General features: G+C 38.9%; 1 protein-coding gene across 1 annotated transcript in view; it reads left to right on the top strand.

The window, feature by feature from the left end:
• Positions 1-24054, top strand: part of LOC116966050 (bromodomain-containing protein 4-like) — a 127685-nt gene that overhangs the window by 12265 nt on the left and 91366 nt on the right.

Here is a 24054-nt window from a genome sequence, read left to right as displayed (position 1 = left end):
CCTCTCTTCATAGCCCTCAATCTCCCCCAAGCATGTCTCATCTATCACAGTATTGTAGGTATACCTCAAAGGACTGCAGCGGTTTCACCACCATCTTAAGGGCAATTAGTGATGGGCAATTAAATGCTGGCTCAGTCTGTGCAGCTCATCCCATGAATGTGAAAAATATCTTGAGAGCCTGGAGATCAAAATTATGCGTGATGTTCTAGATAAAATTGAATCTTGCAATAAAGGATAATATTCAATTTTAGCAAAACTGACGGAACCTGATGATTCATGATTAGATTGATGTCTTAATTTTGCGGAGGGCTAGTTAATTTTAATTCCTTTAATGGGAATCTCCATTTGCAGTAGAAAAGAGGCTGATTTGCAATTTTGGCTTCAGAACAGTTGCCGTGGTGAAAATTATTTTGAATGTGCACTAATTTAAGCAAAGTATTCTCCATTGATTATAAAACAAACTTATTTAAAGCAGAAAGGACCAAATAGTCAGCTAACTGTAGAAGCCGAACAAAATTTGGATTTAAAATTTTTTTTTGAGATTTCTTGCTATGTGTTGATTTTGATGTACAAATATCGGTTTCTATAAATTTAGCAATACATACACCATTTGCAGTTGAAAGCAAACTGCATGGAGTATTAAAATATTTTTTAGTGTTTGCTTTAAATATTATTGTGAATCTTATTATACCTCGTGATCATTTTTTAAATTTGGCCTTTGGAGCTCTTCTATCTGGCATTATTTTTGAGGAAATAAATCAGAGATGAATAGAAAGACTTTATATTATCGGTGATAAATTATATGCAGGTCAAGTGGCCATGAAAGCCCTAGGAGAAATCTAAATTACAGCATGTAACGAAAATTGTGGCACTACATAATTTTTTTTGAATACATTTAAATTACAGCAATTAAAAGTACAGCTGGCTTTTAATCTGTCTTTTGTCAACAAACCCAATACTAGTCAAAGTTCTTTCTTGCTGAATTAGGCAATTAAAGCAATTAAAGTCTGCTGTGTATCACTCGCCTTGAATAAGTGATAAGAGTGATCTAGATTTACTAATGCTTTAAAGTTTAGTGGTGAATTATCAAACCAGTGTTTAAAAATAAGTAGTTAGATAAACCAGCAGTGCAAAGTGATGAGGATGTCAATATAATTAAGGACCTCCCAGTCATTCCCTTCTGTCAGGCAGAAGATGCAAAATTTGAAAGTGTGTACCACCGATTTCAGGAACAGTCTTCCTTCTTATGAGACCACTGATCCTCTCATAAGATAAGGGTGCATTCCCAATCTAACAAACCTACCTCACTACGGCACTTGTACATTTTTTTAATCTGAACTTTTGTCTAACTGTAACACTATAATACTTGCATTATAGTCTGCCTTCTATAATTTTTTTCTTTCCACTGCCTGTTATGCTTGTGAATGGCATGATTTTACTGATGCATTACATGATTTGACTGGATAGTACGCAAACAGTTTTTCTTTTTCTCTGTACACAAAGATAATAAACCAATACTAGTATCATTATTACCATTGTTCTACCTCAACTTTTTATTATACACTAGACCAACTGGGACCCGTTGGGACACACGGGACCTGTCACACGGGAGGAGGCCTGGTCCCCCAACGCAACCCGTTCCCCAATGCAATATTGCACTACTAACCCGTAGCCCCCACGGGAGGCGTGGTCCCCCCTCAACCCGTTGCCGAACGTAAGATTCCCACCCTCCATAACCCCTCTCCCCTCCCTACCCTCCTGACCCGTTGGGCCCCGTTTCCCCAACGCAATATTCCACCACTCACCTGTTTCCCCCACTCACCTGTTTCCCCCAATGCAATCAATCCTCCACACGTGAGGGGGTGGGGGGGCAGTCGGCGCTTGTCGGGGCTCCCTTGGGTCAATCAATCCTTCCCACATGGGGGGGGGGGGGGCAAAAATCTCACTCTCTCCTTACTCCCCTTGAAGCTGCTGATCCCATTGTCTCTCTGTCACCTCTACCTCGCTCTCCTTTTCTCTAAACTCAGTCACTCCCTTGGTCAGCTCTCCCCTTTCGCACTCCCCCCTTAAAGACAATGTTTAAATGACATTTGTTCTCCTCCCATCCCCCACTCCATCAACTCTCATAACTTCTGTATTGGCAGCGGAAATCACACTGTGATGTCATTTTCGGTATTCGGAATCTTCACGGCAGCTTGTGTAAATGAGCTCCCATTGTGATTGGCGGACTGTGAGATACCATTGTGACATCATCACTGGAAGCTGCTAGAAAGGTCTCCCACTCACAGGCAGTTATTATTTTCAAAGTTGGCCTTTTAAAAACTTTAAATATCAATAACGTGAAAAATATCAAATGTGAAGAAACTTGATACAAACGACCATGGGGAAAATTTGAGTAAGATTCTGCAAAAATGTTCGCGCTATTGTGTTCCGTTTTGGCGTTGTTCCTCGATCTCACAGACAGACAGATAAAACAAGACAAGACTTTTAATAGTATACTAGACCAAGTGCAGACCCGTTGGGTCTATTCCCAATTTGTCAGTGAACAAGTGCAGACGAAATGTATCATTTCAATCAAATCAGCTGAGTACATGGTCCAATTTTGTTTTGTTAAGGTTAGGAAAATTTGAAGATGGATGCAAAATGCTGGAGTAACTCAGTGGGACAGGCAGCATCCCTGGAGAGAAGGAATGGGCGACGTTTTGGGTCGAGACCCTTCTTCAGACTGATGTCGGGGGAGTTGTCGGGACAAAGATAGCATGTAGTCAGAGACAGTAAGACTGGCGGGAGAATTGGGAAGGAGGAGGGGATAGAGAGGGAAAGCAAGGGCTATTTGAAGTTAGAGAAGTCAATGTTCATACCGCTGGGGTGTAAACTACCCAAGCGAAATATGAGGTGCTTTTCCTCCAATTTGCCCTGGGCCTAACTCTGACAATGGAGGACCAGGACAGAAAGGTCAGATTGGGAATGGGAGGGGGAGTCGAATTGCTGAGCAACCGGGAGATCAGGTAAGTTATGACAGACTAAGCGGAGTGGTTCAGCGAAACGATCGCAGAGCGGGCTCTTAATCTCGCAAATGTAGAGAGGTTGACACCTGGAACAACGGGTATAGTAGATGGGGTTGGAGGAAGTGCAAGTGAACCTCTGCCTCACCTGGGCAGACTGTTTGTGGGCTTGCAAGTGAAGTGTGCGCCCCACGGAGGCGCCCACAGACTGAGTGGAGTGTTAGTGATGCTTACTCCGCTCCTTCAGCTTTATATTCTCCTCGCTAGGCGAGTCGGGTGCCGCCTGTAACTGACAGCGGACCCGGCCAATCAGTGCGGCGATGGAGCAGGAAGAGGCGTTGCCGTCCCTGACAGGAGAGGAGACCAATCTACGTGGCGGCGAGTGACAGGAGAGGGGACCAATCTGCGTATGCATGGATTTTAAGATTTTAAAATCTTAACTTTTAAAATATACATAGATCGTAACAAAACTTGTTGTCTGTGTAGCACAGGAGAATGGTGAGTAGGGTGGCGAAAATTGTAGCGCTATCATGTACCGTTTTTGCGAAAATAGAAAAAACTGCAAAACCGGAAGAGCACAAGATCGGAGTTTTAGAATTTGGATGTGTGCTTGAAGAACCTGACTGCTTGTCTTGGACATGCTGGAAGATGGATTTTGACTGAGTAGTTTTTTAATTGGCACAGGTGGGATGAATGAAATATTTTCCTTTTCTATTTTGTAAAGTCTTATTCTCATCTATGAAATTAAAACCTAAGTTTGCAATTCACTAAGTAGCTTAATTTTTACATTTGGCAGATGGGAATGTCTACAGATAATGATTTGGGTCAAAGTTGAAGTGCGGCACAAGAGCCTGAATGACCTTTCGCAATTAAACCTAAGTGTGTGGTGTGGTGAGGCGGACACTGATAGTGATCTGACTGCATTATGTTTGGAGTTTTAAAATAGTGGCATGCATTCTCTACTCTTGTGACATCTGTTCTGAGCAGCAACCCACACAAAGCTAACTGAGAACTCTCCATCTTGCAAATCCATATATAGGAACCTAATATTGTACAAAAAGAACTCCTTTGCAAAATATATTGCCACTTTATTTCCTCTTTGGTTTTATTATAACATTTTTTTAACACAATATTGTTGGTTATGTTGAACTGTATGTAGCACGTTCTTCTCAGTCCTCTTGTCTCAATTTCTAGGAGTACATTGTTCTCACCCCATGTGCTCCTACTTAATAACTTTCTCAAAATCTAAATTAGAATTAAAGAAGTAGATGGACAGCTGATTAAAAGTCCTTTTATTAATCACATTGCAGTGAATATATATACTTCAAATAATTTGAAAAAGCTGCAGTTCTGAAAATATCTCTCCCTAACTCACTGGGTTAAAGTATTAGATCAGTGAGTGAATGCTTAACTTCCATTGTGTATAATTCTTACCTTAAAAAAAAAACTACCAATGTTTACAAAAATGTTGCCAAATTAGTGAATGATCATGTCCATTGGTTGTTTCATTCACTAATGAGGTATTGTTACCGAAAATAGGCCATCTGGTTCTAAATTTATGCTGTTTTTTTTCTTTTTGTGACAATATTCGGACACCTGTCATTGCCATTCTTTTCCCTTCACTTTCCCCTTCAAGATTCCTTACCAAGTGGACCATATGAGATCGCTATGTCTAGCAGACCATTTTGTTTTGAGGATCTTTGCCTTTCATAATCTCTACACATGCAATTAATAGGAATATGTTTATTTATAGTTATCAATATATCTATCTAGATTTAAAGGAGATAGATCGATTATTTATTTCCATTCCCATCACTTCCATATTCTAATGGATTTGATGCCAATACTAAAGTAATAATCTGAAATGAGCGTTTTCCAAGACATTCTTTTTGATCAAGCTTTGCATCTGTCCAGAAGATTTCATGTGGTAGATTAGTGCAAATGTTTTTGTTGATTGATATTTGGGAAAATATGTTTCTCCCATGCATAGTGCAGTGAATATAGGGTCTTTTAATCATTAAACAAGAACATTATCAGATTGCTTTATTGATTTATATCTGGAACACACTGGATAACTTTTAAATTTATAGTTTAGACTAATACTCTTTTTCATTATTCTTTTAGCTATCTCAGATATTACAAGATAATTAGTAGTATGAATTAATTTTGTTTCATTGGAATGATAAATTTTGCATTTCTTCCCTTCATCCCTGATGGAATTGTTTGTTGTAAGGATTTTTGCCATGTGGATTTGCCATTAGAGCTTAACTGGTCCATATATTTACATGACTCTTTACTTTTCTATGTATCAGCATTTATTGCATCATGCATTGCTGTTACCAATCAGCTACTAGGATCTATTTAAATTTATTGTTGGGTTTCTTCTTTTGTTAGTTGCTCACAGTGTATCTCCGGCATTATGTTATGCTTAGCAAAAATGAAATTTCTCCCTGTATTATTGAACTGGTTTAATATATTGCTAATTACTTTTAATATATTTATATTTCCCCACCTAGAAAAGGTGAAACCTGAATTGCATTGACCAGTCACTGTCACTGTTCAGACTGAGATTTTTTTTCAGTGATTAAAACCCAATTGTAAAAACATGGAGATTGGATTACGCCAGAGCATTAATTGAGATATTTAGCTTGTCTTATTTCTGTTAGTGCAATGATGTGTTGGCATTCTGGGTTTTGTGGTATGTAGAATGTGAAATTTGATCTACGTGACAAGTTCTTAAAATGGATATATAGTTTTTATAAATGGAAACTGAACATGTCTTGTGATTAGGAAGGTTGGCAAAAGATGAGAAATCTTTTGCAAACTGCATACAGGAATGAATGTCTTCATAGTGTTTACCAGTAATAGTGAAATATGGTCTGTCCAGTTTTGTTTATTTTTGTTGTAGATTTTCAATTAAAAAAACAAATCTAATGCTTGCTTTGTGCTTTTCAGTGTGTATACCTATGGAAATCATTTGCTTACTTTTTTTATTGAAATAGAACTTGTAAATCTCGAGACCCTCGGCATTTATAAGAAATTCTGGGATATAACAACTTTATGCTAGTCACTTCTGTATGACATACCAGTGCTTGAGTGTAATCTTTCTCATTCTGCACCTCATCTTGTATCCTCAATTTCATTATTTTTAAGTTTCTGCTTGGAATCAAATTCAATCCTGAAGATATTTGTGGTACGATGCTGTACCAAGTACTCAGTAATATTATTCAGGGAACTTACTTTGTGTATTTCATAAATGGGCTTGTGTATGTAATTAGAAATATTGAAGTTGCTGAGCTGCTTCATTTTCCTCTCCTGACTGAAACTGAGGTATGTTTTCACAGATGTCAGCCACTGCCCAGTATTTTATCCATGCTTCAATTCTTTGAGTGCACTTGGGTAGTGATTGTTGGCAGACAGTTCCTGAACTGGCGCCTACAGACATCTGCTTTCTATCAAGAATTGCTGTGTAGTTTTGGGGGTGGGGAATAACCTAATCTACGGATAGTAGATGTTACAAGTTTACCAAAGTTTTAACATTGGGAGTACTGGTGAAAGAAGCACCAATGGTCAATAAAGTAGTGCAAACCAGGTTTATTTACAAACTTGCACATAGTAGAAAATGCTGTTTTCAATCAAGTTGCTAGTCCCAAGAGTGTAAATGAAGTGTGTGCTAGTGGTTGCACTGAAAGAGTTGATTGGTATTCACATAGTTTGAATTATTTAAATGTTATTTGTGCATTGTCACAGTTACAGAATGAGTGTTGTCTTGAAATTATTTCAAAGGCGAATGTGATGCAATTAAAAGTTTGTATTTGATTGAATAGATCCCAGAAAGGGAGGGAATCATTAAACAATAGCATTATTGGATTGCTTTAATGATTTATATCTGGAACACACTGGATAACTTTCAATGTATAGTTTAGACTAATACACTTTCATTATTCTTTTATCTATCTCAGATATTACAAGATAATTAGTGTGTATTTATTTCATTCCCTGTTTAAGAGTATGTAATTTGTTAATAATGTAGCTTATGTGGTTGAATTCATGAGCACTTTCAGTTGTGTATTTTTATCCGCCTTTCATCTGAAAGTAAAGCTCTATAACAATCCATTTTCATTGGCATTTCCCTGGATTCCCTCCAACAATTTATTATAAGGTATGAATGGTAATTGTTTATGTGGGTAACTATTGACAGTTACAGTTTATTGAACACTGGTGGCACTGAATAATGGTCATTATTTTTTAGACATTTCTGTTATCTCCTAAACTGAGAATGTAGTTAAGAATCAACTGTTTTTGTGATTTCTGGGGTGCATGTAGGCCAGATAAAGAAGTCAGATGGAATTCTCTGACCATCCATTAAATTGTCATTACAGTCATCTACTTTTAATCTAGATTTATTTAATATCTCATCTGCCAGAGTGACATTGGTTTGATAATTTAGACAAATAAGTTGACTATTGGGCTACTGTGTCCTCTTCTGCAGATCATACTGCATAATTAATAGTACACAGTCACTTTCTTGAGCCAAGCAAATTGTATACCAGCCAGCTGCCCTTGTAGTGATTGGGATTACATCATTTATCCACAGATTGCAAGTAATTAACACTATAATACTCTTCCTTCCTGCACTGGGGGTTGTGCTAAAACCAAATTAGCACTTTTCATCTCAGTATCATTCCATGAGTGCGTAATTCTTTTTTTTATGTAGAGATTATCACATATCTGCGTCCACCTCGCTAATCGCTGTGAATCAGAGGCTAGTTACTCAACCCAAGCTTGATAGGGCCTGACAATAGATATTGTTTTTTTGGGCATATGTATTTTGATAATGTATTTGGACCATGCCACACTGTCAGCTTAAATCAGTAATTTATCAGAGTTAGATTTTGCTGAAGATATACACAAAATGCTGGAGTAACTCAGTGGGACTGGCAGCTCTCTGAAGAGAAGGAATGGGTGACGTTTTTGGGTGGAGACCCTTCTTCAGACTGAGAGTCGGGGAGGGGGAGATACAGAGATAGGAAAGTGTAAGGTGTGAGAACGAGACATCAAAGGGGGTGATCTACGGTTTCCTCTCACATTCCAAAGACTACAGGTTTGTCGGTTAATTGGCTGGTATAAGCGTAAATTGTCCCTAGTGTATGCGTAGGATAGTATTAATGTGAGTGGGCCGAAGGGCCTGTTTCTGCGCTGTGTTTCTAAACTAACCAGAAAATTGCAATGTTGCAATGTTGATAAAATCTGTAAAAATGAATTGACTTCCATTTTTCTGAATCATGAGCGCACCCTGATAGATTTAATTTACACGGTGCCATCATAATGTAGGTCACATATAGTAGCCACCCACAGACCAGCTGTGATCACCAACCTGGTCACCAGATAGGAAATATCTCAAGTACTTCTCATTGAATGAGTCACCATTTCTGACTCATTTTAACAAAGCAGTATATTCAGTAAGTTAAATTTAGTTAAATTGAATCACTCCAATTCAATTTTACTTGAATAAATGAATCAGACAAATGAGAGCTCTGTGGAAACCTATAAAATTCTAACAGGACCAGATAGACTATGTACAGAAAGAATGTTGCAGATGTCTTGAGAACCCAGGGTTGGGTATCACAAGTTCTGGCCTGATAAGTTTTCAGTCCTCCCCCCTTGACTGCTTGGGTGTTTCACATTTGAAAATGTTCAAGGTCTCAATTTCGATTGCATTTTCGAGTGGTCAAGCACATTGTTTCAATTCGGTTAGACTTAAAATTAGATTTCAGGTTCCAATGGAATTTGATTTGAGGTTACATTTCAAGTGCAAAAAATATAAACATAAATTTCACAACCTTCTCATTCACCTTTCTTCTATTTAAACTAGTTAACCTCATACTAACATTTATACTAAATGGTCCCTGACACACACTAACTTTACTAGAGTTTTTTGTTTAGGTGGCTGTAGGTTTTTAACTTTGGACTCGGAATTTCCCATGGCTCACTAAGTTTGAACTGCAATGCTGTATTATCAATATTACTGAATTTTGAATAGCCAGAGAAGATCATATGCATCTCTCACAGCCTCTTGGAGCTGAGAGCTGTAAATATTCTCGTGGCATGTTGTATATTCTACAAACCACTACAAACCTGTAGTGGGTGGGCGGCGCGACTGATGTCGCAGCGGCCTCTGCAGTCTGTCTGTGTATTTTTTATTTTTTTGTCCTGTTGAGGGTCCTGTTGAGGGTTTAGTTTGTAATGGGTTTTTAAATGTGTATGTGTGGGGGGTGGGGGAAACTTTTAAATCTCTTCCCTGCATGGAGACCCGACCTTTTCCCTGTCGGGTCTCCGTTGCCGTTGGGGCCTAGCGCCGTGGAGTGGCCTCGAACCGGAGCGACCTGGGGGCTCAAGTCACGGAGCCTGTGGAGCTGTGGACCTACCTCCGTGGAGCTGTGGAGTTGTGGAGCTGTGGACCTACGGACCTACCTCCGTGGAGCTAGCCAGCTTCGGTGCGTGGAGAGCTGCGGGGGCGAGCTGCTGCGACCCGACTCCGGTGGATGGTGACACCAGGAGCTCGCGGGTCCCCGGTGGGAGACCGCTTTGCGGGGCACCGGCAACGGCGACTTCTCCCGCCCGAATTGCGGGGTTGAGAGTGACCTGGAGCGGGGCCTTACAACGCCCGGCGTGGCTGTAAATTGCCGCGGACTTGCTAGCGCCCGCCGAGGGCTCCAACATCAAGACCCGGGGCAGGGCCCTACATCGCCCGGCGTGGCTTTGAGTGGCCGCGGATTTGCTAGCGCCCGCCAGGGGCTTTGACCTCGACTTCGGGAGAGGAATGGAGAGCAGGGGAGAGACAAGTCTTTGGCTTCCATCACAGTGAGGAGGAGACTCACTGTGATGGATGTTTATTTAAATTGAATTGTGTTGGTGTGTGTCTTGGTTCTTTTTTTGTATGGCTGCAGAAACCAAATTTCGTTTGAACCTCATGTGAGGTTCAAATGATAAATAAAAGGTATTGTATTGTATTGTATTGTATTAAATGTTCGTTCAATTTCTGGACACGTGGGCCACAAACTGTCTCAACTCTACATAGTATAGTTTGTTACTTTTCCTGTATATAAGGTTAACCATTACTGCGACAATTTTGAATGGAATATTTATTGCTGATGTTATTTTTGACCAGACTGATGGATACAAAAGTAGTTAATAAAGTCTACACCTCATTGCAGCATTGATCAATACACCTCACGAGTTATTATTTGCGAATCTAAAAGTAACCCATTTATTTTTATTCTGTTTCTCTCTAGTATCTTCCCTATCCACGTCAATATATTAAATCCATCAGTTGCCTGCATTTTAGTGCAGTAACATTTAGTCGCACCTTCCCAATCCCTTTCAGAAATTCAAATACCCTATATTTACTACTTCACCTTCATCCATCCTTTTGGTTATATCTTCCATTAGTGAATTAGTTAAAATTGGTTTTGGAAAGCCATATTAAGTTGTAATTTTCCAAATGTTCAGCTATTGCTTCATCAATTGAATTCCAGCATTTCCCCAATGTTAAATGTTATAGGTAGACACAAAATGCTGGAGTAACTCAGTGGGCCAGGCAGCATCTCTAGAGAGAAGGAATGGGTGACGTTTCGGGTCGAGGTCCCATCTTCAGTCGACCCGAAACGTCACCCATTCCTTCTCTCCAGAGATGCTGCCTGGCCCGCTGAGTTACTCCAACATTTTGTGTCCACCTTTGATTTAAACCAGCATCTGCAGCTCTTTCCTACACATGTTAAATGTTATGTTAAGTGGCCCATAATTTACTGCTTTCTGTTCCCCTGCTTTGTTGATTAGCAGTGTTACAGTTGTGGGTTTTCAGTCCTCTGGGACCTGTGGAATCTAGGGAATTTTAGTGGAGAACACATCCATTATCTCTGCAGGCACTTCCTCAAGTTTCCGACTAGGAGTTACCAAGGGACTTTCCAGTTTTTAACAACGTTAGTTTGGGGAGTTTTCTCCAGTGTAAGTTCCTCCTTCCTTATAGATCTTCAATAATGTGATTGGGATGATTTCCAGGTGTTCTAACCCAAATACCCATCCAAAATAAGCATTTGCAATCTCTGCTATTTCCCATCATTGAGATCCCAATTTCCACGTCTAAGGCACAGTGCTATTCTTGTTATTTTACTGTAGGTGCGCTCTTCCCCCCCTCCCGGCTCTGAACATTTTTTTCATTTAAAAACAAAGAATTGAAGGACTGTATTGTTCACTTCATGATTTTATTTGGGAGAAGTGAGAAAAGGCAAACATCTGCAATTCGATCAATCTTTGAAATAATTTAAGTATAAAGTTACATTTAGTTCGTAAGGTGTTTTAATCTAGAATTGGCGTTAATTTAAGGACATCATTTTGAAACAAATTGATTTAATTTTGAGCTGGAGATTTTCATTAAGATAGTACAGTAAATGTATGTAAGTAATACAATGTCTCAAATGGTTGAGGTATGTTTATCTTTATTAATTGTCAAGACAGTGATCACATCAAATATTATTGGATTGGGATATTATTGAAAGTCAATGCAAAAAAAAGGGACAGTGAAGTAATCAAATTATAGAAAGCAGAAGATGATTGTGGATGGATATTTCCACGTTAGATCTGAATGGTTTTCCTGACAGGTTAATTTTAGTTCAATTTCTCGTGAAGTTTCGGCAATCAGTTGGAGTGTAATATGGAAAGCAGGATTATAATAGAGAATGATTAAAATCTTGGTAATGTAACAAATAATTGAGATACTTGCACATTAGTCTCCATAATGACACCTGAAAATACAATGCAAAAAATATTTGTGTGCTGAGAATGGCAAGCGCTCCCAATCACCACTACTTTTGACTTGGCGCTACCATTATGTTTCGGGGACATTTTGCCATTAGGAATGCAGAAACCTTTCCAGGTAAAATTGGGGTAGAACACTGATTTCAGTTGAACTGCACGTTACAACCATTTTGTAGCCACTAAATTTGGTCGATTTGCTATTTTAGTATTCTGGTTAACCCTGAGGTGAGCTTCTAAATGCTATCTTACTTGCCACTCCCTTCTCATTCTGCTTTGCTCCTCCAATTTGATGATTCCAGGATTCAGTCTGATCTCCTTTCTTAAACAAGACATAACATTATCATCCTTATTCCTGAGAAACCAATGGCCTATGTTGCCTTCCAATCAACTCCAACCTCTAGTTTTAAAATTCTTGAGTTTGGACTCCTTCAGTCCCATCTGTCATTTGCTTGAGCGCTAAGTCCTGGAGTTGTCCCTGTCTCTGGGCAACCCTTTAATACCATCTCTTTGACTGGACTTCTTTGTCTTTTTCTAATATTCCCTCCTTCAATTCAATATTAATTTATTCACTGTCTTTTAATGTCTGTCATTGTTGTGGGAATTGTATCATAGTAACATAGTGGAATGATAGCAATAAAATAAAAACAGGAAACGCTGGATAACTCAACCAGAGATAAATATTATTTCCCTTGTGTGTGAAATGGTCTTAAATGTATTTATTGGAGCTCATTGTTAGTTTCATATTTATTGTTGTCTTGTACTGTCTGGTAATGTGCAGCAATGTATTTGCATGTGATTTAGCCAGATCATTTCATTTAGTCATACCAAGGATATCTCACTAAATTGAGCAGGTAGTGTCAAAATCTTTTCACTGCCCTCTTGTTTGGCTTTAAAATTGCATGTTTTTTAATTCAGTTACCATATACTCGTACAATATTCCTCATGTTTAATTTTCAGAATTTTGTGGTTGGATAGTCAATTTGTTAGCCATTCTTTGCTTTAGAGAGATTAGCATTTTGTCACAAGATGACATTCTTACTTAAATGAAGACCTAAAAATTTGCCATGTCCCTTTTTAAGAAGACTTCAGGCTCGAGCAGCAAAAGGTCTGCTCTTGCTCTTATGTTCCGTCAATGGATAAATTAATCACTAATATTGTACTCTTATGAAACTTAATTTTAAAAAAAAGGCCCTCCTGTATTTCAGCCAGCAATAGAAAGCATCGTGATGTCATCTGGTGATCAAAAGTCAACTAACGATCTCTCCAAAGCAGTTAATGGCTGCTGCCAGGTAAGTGGGAAAGTGTCCACTTGGAGTTTGTTTATTGGAATTTGTAGATGAAGTGATAATTTTTGTAACAGGCTCATTGATTAGCAAATCTGTCCCATTTAAACTGTTGGATTCTGTGCTTTTCTTTGATGCTTCAGAACTAGAAATACCAAAGCTGTCACAAAATTTTCTAAAGATAAAATAACAAATGATCAATGAATGTAAGGTCATTCATCACTGTTAGAAACTTTTTTCCTCCAAAGTTTGAGTCTGATGTTATGCTTTCATCTTCTGTTGGTCACCTTTCCATCTAAACCAGTACATGCCAGAGGATTCTAACTTGCAGTTTAGGATCTCTGCTACAGCATTGAAGTGATTGTTCTACCATTTGAACATACTGTAGGTTCTATATCATGAATAATTGCCGTGGATGCTCCTTATTAGGATGGAGGTTTTTGGAATTATAGTCTTGGACCTCATGTCAGGTCTTTATGAATTTACTTGAATTTCACCTCTTTGAATTCCACTGCTTCGCTTTGACATTTAGAGTCTCCTTTCAACATCGGGACTTGTTTCATCTGTTCTCTATCCCCAAGAACCTAATAATAAGGCTCAATTATTTACTTTCTGCAGAAATGCGAGAAACCTAACCATACTCCACTTTCTACACCTGAGAAAAAAACTAATGCAGCCACACTGGTTACAGTTGTTTCCATGCAACCTCTGCTTTGGCACTATTCATTTCTATATATCCATGTCTCCCCCATTATAGGCTTTGTAACTTTTCCAGTTTGACAGAATGAGCCAATCCTCTTTATCTTCAAGTACTCTTGCACTCAGATTCCAATGCTCTAACATTACTATGGCCCATCAATCGTGCTCCTTTCTCCTCTGTCATAAGGGAATTAACATTTAGCACATGTTCTGGTTGTTGCTGTAGATAGTGTGGCAAGAATTTGAATGTTTTTATTGCATTGAGTAGTTAAGGGTAAAAGCATGGAACATGAAACAGAAAGGCAGTGTATGTTGATGAGAGAAGTGATACATGGTGGCACCATTTGAGTGTAGTGAGAATACTGGCAAAGCTATTTTGAGCTGATTCTTGTTTTTTTCTGTTTTACAAAGTTAGCCACTGGAACTTTTTTTGGCTTTGGTTTACTCTTGAGATATTGTGGGTATGTTTTAGCCATCTGCTAGAATTATGCCAAATATAAATAGATTTGAGAATTTCTAACATGCGCAATTACTCTTTCTTGGCTCTGGCTAAAATTTGTTCACCTATTGCTCATTTAAAAGAACAATGATGTGTTCTTGCTAGGATTTCTCTTTGAATATCAATGAAAGGCAATTTTTATTTGCTTTAATTTGTTTTCTGCATAAAATTGGAAAGAAAGATTCAAAGTATACAGTAGTTTCCTTGCTCAGACTTGTTAGTGCAATGGTGCAAAATTAAGTATTTTACTGTAGTAGATGATGAGAAAATATGCGATAACATTATTTTGTCTTGGAAGAGAAACTACAGTCAAACTGGCGCATGTTAGACTTTGTGACAGGCTGCCAGATTTTCTGGGATATCTGATGTTACTTTTAATAATATTCCAATAGACATTTAATTATTTTTTTTTCTCCAAAAACTTCATTTTGCATTGTAAAGTAATTCAACAAATTGCATGTTTCTAAAATATACTTTTACATAATTCCGATAGCAACTGCCCTTCCAGGATTCCTTGAGGATGGCACAGTGATGCAACAGTTAGCACTGTTGCCTCACAGGTCCAGAACTTGCGTTTGATCCTAACCTTGAGTGCTATTGATGTGGAATTCCCATGTTCTCCCTATGAGCAAGTGGGTTTCCACATTAGCGCTCACTTCTGACGTCCAAAACTATGCTGGTAGATTAATTGGCCACAGTAAGTTATTCTATTTTTCAATTAAATGCCAAAAGGCTCGCTCAAAAGGAAATGATGGGCACTATATAGAGGATATGTTGAAGAGTAGACACAAAATGCTGGAGTAACTCGGGACAAGCAGCATCTCTGGAGAGAAGGAATAGGTGACGTTTCGGGTCGAGACCCTTCTTATGTTGAAGGGTTGCAGTCAAGAAGGGGAAGGAACTACTCTGCTGCGAACCCTGAATGGGTTGGAATGGTATCTTGTGTCATCATTTTTAAAAAAAGGAAGCACTACAGTAACTATATCATTAGTTGGTTCTGTACCGACATTGAGAAAGTGTAAGAAATGAAAATCAAAAATTGCAGATCCTGGAAATTTGAAATAAAAACAAAACTAGAAATACTCCGCTGATCAGGCAGCATTTGTTGAAAGATAAATTTTATTCTTTTTGGTATTGGATCCTTCAGAACCTGAAGGCGCTAGAGGAATCTTGTGGCCCTTGTTTTTTATTTGGATTGAATGATGCTTGATGTATAAGCTGACCTTGTTTAGCCCTTGGCTGTCATATGGTTGAGATTAGGGATGCTATACTTACTCTCCCCTGTTGAATTGATAGTATTTTGGATTGGTAACTTACAATATTTATTTCTGCTTCTGGTATTAACGATTTAGTGTTGTGCTGAATTTGCACATATTAGAAATGCCACTGACAACTTTATTCAAACTCTTAATTGCAAACATATAATTTCTCTCAACTTGTATTGTATGCTCCCATCAAGACTTAAGGCGATTGGCCTTGAATCTGTGAACCCCAGCCTTTTCTGAGTTTCAAGCTCGGGATCCTTTGAGTGTTGTAGCTCGGTTCTCATTGTGTTCAGGATTTCGTAGTTAAATCCTGTTCACCAGATCCAATTTTCCTTCTGTGCTTATCCAATAAGATGGTGCCATATCAATAGTCTAGGTCTGACCCACTTCATCTATCCTTGTCCTCTGCACCTGGGCTATTGGTAGCTGCTGTATCCGTTTTGTTTTCCACTTCAAATGTTTGGCATCCTAGTTATGTACTAAGCTAGTTGTTTGCAGAGGAGCCTGATATTGTATGTTCCTAAAGTTACAATGACCTAAATTTCTAAATAGACCAAATTTATCACTTGGATAGACACAAAAAAAGCTGGAGTAACTCAGCGGGACAGGCAGCATCTCTGGAGTCACCCATTCCTTCTCTCCAGAGATGCTGCCTGTCCCTGCTGAGTTACTCCAGCTTTTTGTGTCTATCTTTGGTTTATACCAGCATCTGTAGTTCCTACAAATTTATCACATGTATTTCTCTGCCTTGGAGCTTTGACTCTTGGCATCATAGGGATGGCTTGCTATTTCTGCTGTAGAGGTTCTAGATGCAAATGGGGATGTCTTGAAGTGGACCCATTGCCTCTCCCCTCACTCTAACCAAATGGCCACTTTCCCCTTGCTTACAATTTATTAGACTGGGTTTCAATAAAACAAGTTCTTCTGAAGAAGGGTTTATTCCATATCTCATTCCAGTTTGTTCCAGTTTGTAATTTTTCCCGACAGTTTGACTACTGATTTTTTCAAAATCTGATACGTAATCCTGTGATCACTCAATACTCGATTCATTCCTGTGGTTGAATTGTTACAAATCTCATTAGCCACCCTTGTAACCTGATAATGCAAGGCACATTATATATTCTGTTGTGATGGCTGTTACTCCAGCATTTTGTATCTACCTTTGATTTAAACCAGCATCTATAGTTCTTTTGCACACTAAAATATGTAATATGGGTTATAGGTATGTCATGAAGATCTGCTTGTGAGGCGTGTGTTGGGTGGGCTGGAGCGAGCACTACAGCTGCCTAGTGCTGAAATTTGAGAGTTAGTTCACCTCGATGACCCTTTGAATGCCGGATACGACGGAAAATGCAGCCCTCCCTCCCCCTCTGTTTGGCTGCATAGCTTTCTCAGCATGGAGATTTCTATGCTAGAAAGCTTAACTGCCAGTGATTACTGACAGTGCACAATAAAACAGGGAGTGCTGGGTTATTGGTGCAACATGAAGGGACATCTTCAGAAGAGCATGTGTTCATAAACTCTTGAACTTCAGGACCAAGGGAGCCCTGTGGAGGAGCAATGTATTTTAATTCTTTTTTGTTCGTCTTTATAAGAGCTTAATATAAAAATGGGAGCCGGATTAGGCCACATGTCCTTTTGCCCCGCTATTCATCAAGATTATGGCTGTTATTTACCTCGTCACCATTTTTAACACCATCCGTGTAATCCTTGATTCAATAATCTGCAGGAATGTATACATTTGATTTGATTAAAATGGGTGCAGCAGAGTGGTTTAACAGATGTCCTCCATCCAGGGAAACATTCTCCGTGTATCTGGCCTGTCAAACCCAACAGGAATTTTGTGTGATTTTGAATTTCTTTCATTTTTCTAAACTTGTAAACTCAAAACTATCCAATGTATCCTCATATGCCGCCCATTCATCCACTCCAGTAAATCTTCATTAAACTTTCTGTCTGGCAAACACATATTTTAAACAAGGAAACAATAAATGTGGCCTGCTGCACTGTTTTTTCTTGGGTTCTTATTTTTTTTTTTTAACATTTTATAGCCCACTGTTAAAATCTATGCCTTTTTGATGTACTATTGTGCTTATGCTGTTTCAGAATTGAAGTATGAAAGATTATTTTTGCAATCTGGTCAATGAAATTACACCTCAGTATAAACCTCCGATTTTACATTTACTTTCCCCAGACTCAAACTTGAGTTACACTGGATCTCTGCCTAGTAATTTGTTATAAGCTGCTTAATCTTACAACTCATAGCTGTTGTACCTGGTATCTGATGAAAAACATTTATTTTCATCAGTTATCATACAAATGTGTTTAGTGAGATTGTCTCCAAATGTTTGCGTTCCTTTCGAGTTCTTGAAAGATTCTCAGTCATAGGGTGATGCAGTGTGGAAACAGGCTATTTGGCCCAACTTGCCCACACCGGCCAACAAGTCCCAGCTACACTAGTCCCACCTGCCCACGTTCCTTTAGATTTTATGCAACATTGAGTAACAATTGGGACAGAGTATTTGAAATTACAGCCAAAGCTATGTTATGCATTTATAGTAGTTCAAAAGTGTAAAGTTAAAGTGATAAATTACATTTGACAAATACAAGGAACGGCACAATGTCGTGGCAGATGGTGCTGCTACCACACGGTGCTAGCAAACTAGGTTTGTGGAACCTTTTCATCCAGGAATCCATCTAGTGAACCTTTTCTCTATTTACCCCAATATGATGATATCCCTTCCTTAAAAAAAAAAAAAAACGTTAAATGATCTTCATCAATACTTGTACATCGTCTTTCTAAGCTGAGAAACAAATGTTTTTCCAATTGCAAACAATTTGAACCATCCACTTATCATCTCTTTTGTAGCATTGTTAAAATTTCACCCTTTATCTAAATCATTAGATGGTAGGCTCAGCACGGCATTCAATAGCGACTGACATCAAGTAGCTACTTATTCCTTTGTTTTTTTGTCACATTTGCTCAATCCTCTGAAAATTATGTACAATGTTTGAGTCACTTTTGTATGGTAGAAACTGATTTCAGTGTAATTAGTCCAACATATAAATTAGGAACAGGAAAAGGTTCCTCAGCCTGCTCTTCCATTTAATTATGATCGATTTAATTGTAAGCTCAAGACCACATTGACGACTTTCAACTTTTCGCCACCTTATCAAAATTTGATTTAACTTTTATTCTGCTTTTGCATTTGTATGAAAGTTGTGCTACTAACTAGTGAAAAATGTACTTGTGTAGGAATGAACTGCATATGTCGGTTTAAATTGAAGGTAGACACAAAATGCTCAGCGGGACAGACCATCTCTGGAGAGAAGGAATGGGTGCCGTTTCGGGTCGAAGCCCTTCTTGTAATTGGTTATATTAAATCTGAAGATGGGTCTCGACCCGAAATGTCACCTATTCCTTTTCTCCAGAGATGCTGTCTGACCCGCTGAGTTACTCCAGCTTTTTGCATCTACCTTTGGTTTTATTAAATCTCTTAATTAAAAAAAAAAAACACCAACAAATACTTGCAGCTGTATAATAATGAGGTGATCAACCTTGGTCAGATTCGCAGCTTCCTGTTGTTCACTTGTGTTCCAGACTTAGGGTCTTGTAATTTACTTGTCCTAGATTTTCTCTGAACTTGGCTGTTGTACTATTGATTGGGGGTTTTGGATGGAGTTAAATCGTGTTCCTAAGTCTCACTCAGTCCAATTCTTCTATCCATCTCCTTTAAGGTGATACTATGTTGGTCCGGCCCATCTCATCCATCTTCATCCTGTTGCAGTTGGACTATTGTATGCTACAATATCACCTTCACTTTCCACTTCAAATCCTTAGCTTCCTATTTATTGGCACTGAACCAATTAGATAAAGTCGCGTGTGGAGTTCATTGCTCCAAAGTTTGTGAATAGTCCCACCCCCAGAGCAAACATCTTCACTTGGGTATTTCACTGTCTTACCTTTTGATCTCTACCTCTTATTACCTTAGTAACAGTCAATACTACTTGCTGTTAAGACTTTAGATATCATTAGAGATGTCTTATGAATCAGAGAATCCATGGTTTCTTACCTTAAAACCACTGACCAGATGGACCACTTCCCAATCAATAAAGACTGAAATGTTCAGTTCAGCTTCATGGGCAGCTTCCCTATGAATTTATGAACTTGGTACTTTCTCCCTCATGCGCAGCTCAAGCAGCAACAGATTTGAACATCACTGTGCTGTTATAGCCCAGTCCTTCAGAGAATCACTCTTCATGTGGATCTTGTATTTTCTAGTGGAATGTAAGAATTATTGAATCTTTCTTTATGTATTGCCTATAAGTAATGATCTTAATGAAATTTTGCTGGTGCCTTGGCCATCCTGGCATCACAGTTACTACAGCTTTAATTTTAACATTTGTCAACCGTTGCAAAATTATCATAATGTGATTACTTTTTCCCCCGTAAGATCTCTTACTATAAAATTAACCATATTTGAATGCATGAGTAGATTCCTCATGCAAAATGATCAGTTTTCCAAACTATTTCTACTGATTTAATTTTTACCTTTTTGTATGAAAGTTGCAGTCCCCCACGATTTATTTTGATTTGTTTTGGTTGTTGCGAGCTAGTCCTTTTACTCATCTGTAATTGATCAGAAGAAGGTAATGCTGTACTGATGCCCTGAATTACTACAGTGCTGTGTTCTTTGCAGGAAGTTTCTCTTTAAGCTAAATCACATTTATTGCCAAGTGCTTAAGTATGGTGAGGTACAGGTCCAATGAAAATATTGCTTGCAGTAGCATCATGGGTATGTACACTCAGACAAATACACATATAAAAAAACATATAAATAATGTATAAATTACACAAATTCTGCAAGATAGTGGTGGGAAAAACTGCAAAACACAAACTGTAAAAGAAACACGTCTATTGGTAGTTTAGTTTAGAGATACAGCGTGGAAACAGGCCCTTTGGCCCACCAAGTCCACACTGACCAGTGATCCCTGCACATTAACACTATCCTACACACACTAGGGACAATTTACACATACACCAAGCCTATTAACCTACATACCTGTACGTCTTGGGTGTGGGAGGAAACCAAAGATCTCGGAGAAAACCCATGCAGGTTACAGGGAGAATGTACAAACTACGTACAGACAGCACCTGCAGTCTGGGTCGAACCCGGGTCTCCGGTACGGCGAGCGCTGTAAGGTAGCTGCTCGACCGCTGGCACAGTAGTATTCGATTGTCAAGGTAGAAGTAGAATTATGCAGATTAGTTCAGGAGCCTGATTTTTGTTGGAAAGTAACTTTTTGATCCTGGCAGTGTGGTATTTCAGTCTTCTGCATCTCCTGCCTGATGCATAAAAAAGAGGGCATGTCCTGATTGGTGGGAATCCTGGATAGATTTTGCTGCCTGGAGGTAGTGTCCCATATAGATGTTTTTTTATTGTCAAAAGGCTCTTCCCACTATGGACCAGGCTGAGTTCACCACTCTCTGTAGGCTCTTGCGTTCCTCCTGCTTTGAAATTGTTGTCCCACGCTATGATGCAATCAGTCAGGATTTGCAGAAGTTTCTTGGACTTTTCATTTACATCCTTTTTTACTTCTGAGATAATGTCCCTTCTTCATTGATTACATCTTATGCTGGGCCCAGGACAAAAGTAATCTGAAGTTTTAAGCCCAGGAATTTGAAGTTGCCAACTCCCTTCTCTACCTATCCACCAATGAAAATGGGAATGTGATCTCGTGATTTCTTGTTAAAGCTGGAACTATTTTAAAGGTGCTTTGTAAATGCAAATGCCAATTGTAATAATTGTAGAGTTAAATTGAATTATTGCCCACATCGCTTCTCCACATCCCCCATATTACCTGACAGCCAAAGGAGCGCAAGAATTGTGCCTAATGTTGTGTTAGAGAGCTAATTCTCTAATTTGCCTACAAATGTGTTGCATCAGTATGAATTTGTAAAAGGAACAGTGCAAGTCCAAAATATAGTCAATGATATTGGGAAACCACACCATAAGATATTAATTGTTTGCATTATTATTGTGAAGAACCACAGCATGATCAGTCTAATTATTTTGAATACACTCCAGTATGACTTTTTTTGGTTTATTATACAACTTATTTAGTAGTGCAGAATTGAATATGGTTTACAATACTTTATGGCATTTGGATGATCATTGGAAAATTTCTAATTTCTTCTGATAAATGATTGTGTTCTTCAAGTTTATCAATTGATTTGTGTGCATAGCTTCATAAAGAACCATCTTAAATTTAGGAGCGATATTTTTATCCTTAAATATAATCAATTAAAAGCAAGTTTTATGGAGTTGAAGACCTTTTTATCATGGGTCTTTCTCAGCATTTGGCGTAGAAAAAGTCTGAATCCAATGTGACAATCTGGATAACTGGATGAATTGGTTGCGTAAAGAAACTTTTGGCTAATCTTGGTGGTGTGCTGGTATATAATGATGTACAATTAGCTATAATATAAGCAGCATTTTAGTGAAATACTGAGTTTGTTTGCATCGTGTCTGCAGGGGCTGACTAAGTGAAAACAAATGGGAGGAGGATATGAGTCGCTCTCTACCATTATACATTTTTGGATTATGAAATTTCAAAACACCTACAGGAATGTAGTTCCAAAATAAAGGTTTCTCTTGTAAGGAAGTTGACATAAAAATCATCAATTTTAAAATGTCATAGTTATAGAGAGTGGAAAAAGACCCTTCAGTCCAACTCGCCCATGCCAACCAAGCTGCCTAAGTAAGCATGTTCCGTTTGCTTGCATTTAGCCTCTTATCCCTCTAAACTTCTATTTATGTACCTGTCTTTTGATCATTGTAATTATGCCTGCTTCTACTGCTTCCTCTGGCATCTCATTCCACTGTATGGATAAGGTTGCCCCTCAGGTCACCTTTAAATCTCTTGCCTTAAATCTGTGCCCTCCAGTTGTAGATTACTCTACCTAGGGAAGGAAATAGCATTCACCTTATCTAACCTCCCCCACTCGTGAATGGTCAACTCTCAGTCACTTATGCTCCAGGGAAAAAAGCCCTGGTCAATTTGTTCTTTCCTAAGAATGCAAACCATCCTGTTCCAGTAACATCTTTGACTTTTTTTTCTGAACACTTTCAAGCTTTATGACATCCTTCCAGTAGCTAAGTGACCATAATATTCGAAGTGCAGTCTCATCAACATCCTGTACAGTTGTAGCGTGATTTGTGAATTCCCGTACTCGATGTCCACGCTGAAGACAGGGTGCCAAATGCCCCCTTCACTCTTTCTGTGTTGCTACTTTCAGGGAACTATATACATGTTGTCTAAGATTGCAACATGATGTAGAATAACTGGGAAAGTGGGCCAAGGATTAGCAAATGGAATTTAACTCTGACAAATAAGAGAAATCTTGCGGTACAAGTACATCGTTCCCTGAACGTTGTAGTCAGGGTGAAATGGGCATTTGGCACCCTTGTCTTCAATGTGGGCAAAGATCTTGGGGTACATAGTTCAAACCACAAACTTATTAAACAGGTCAATTACATTCTCATCCAAATTGCTTATAATGAATTCCAGCGGACCTAACACCACTTGTTGCAGGCCCCCAGAATGAAAAACATCCCTCAACGGCCATTCTATCATCCACCTTCAAACCAAAATTGTTTCCAGTAAACCAACATTTGTTTCTACATTGTATACAATTGGCTAGCTCGCTCTTGACCTGTGATTGAATCTTCCAGACCAGCCTCAAATGTGTGACAATTGAGATATAGACTTCTGTCTCTCAAAATTCCCACCAATAACTTTCACACACCGAGGGGGCACTCAACTTTTGAGGTTCTGCTTTAAACCTTCTTCCTTATTTCCTAAATTCTCTCCACAGGACATCATTTTTTTTTCTACCTGTGTTATTGGTACCAATGTACACTGTAACCTGGTTACTTACCCTCCCTCCCTCCCTCCCTCCCTATGTAACCATGGAGACATCCTTGACTCTGGTATCCAGGAGTCTTGTTTGAGGCCACAGAATCTCTAGTCTGTTCACCTAACTAGTCTCCGTCACTCTCCTAGTCTCGGCCCTCCCTTGCTGCTCATCAGACTAAGATCTGCCACTGATCTCGCTGCCACTATTGTTCTCTGCTTAGGGGCCTCTCTCCCAACAGTATCCGAGCGGTATACTTGTTTGAAAGGGGAACAGCCACACTAAATTCCTGTACCTGGCGGTCACCACTGGCTGACTTAACATTTGTGTGACCACCTCCCTGAAGTTCCTTTCTATTACACCCTCTGTTTTCTACATGTTTTTCAACATGCCCATGTATTCTGAGAGGGGCTGTAGTTGGACACACTCTCTGGAGACATAGTCATCATGCACACGACACTTCCCCCGATCTCCTATATCTCACAGGAGATGTATACCACTTTACTGACTGGCATAACTGCCCTTTTAGTTAACTTGAGGAAAGGGAAACATTCTTCCTTGCCTTGTT

Source organism: Amblyraja radiata, chromosome 35 (assembly GCF_010909765.2).
Source record: "Amblyraja radiata isolate CabotCenter1 chromosome 35, sAmbRad1.1.pri, whole genome shotgun sequence".
Taxonomy (NCBI): Eukaryota; Metazoa; Chordata; class Chondrichthyes; order Rajiformes; family Rajidae; genus Amblyraja; species Amblyraja radiata.
Note: the sequence above shows the minus strand (reverse complement) of the source record. Positions and strands in the feature narration are given on the sequence as shown.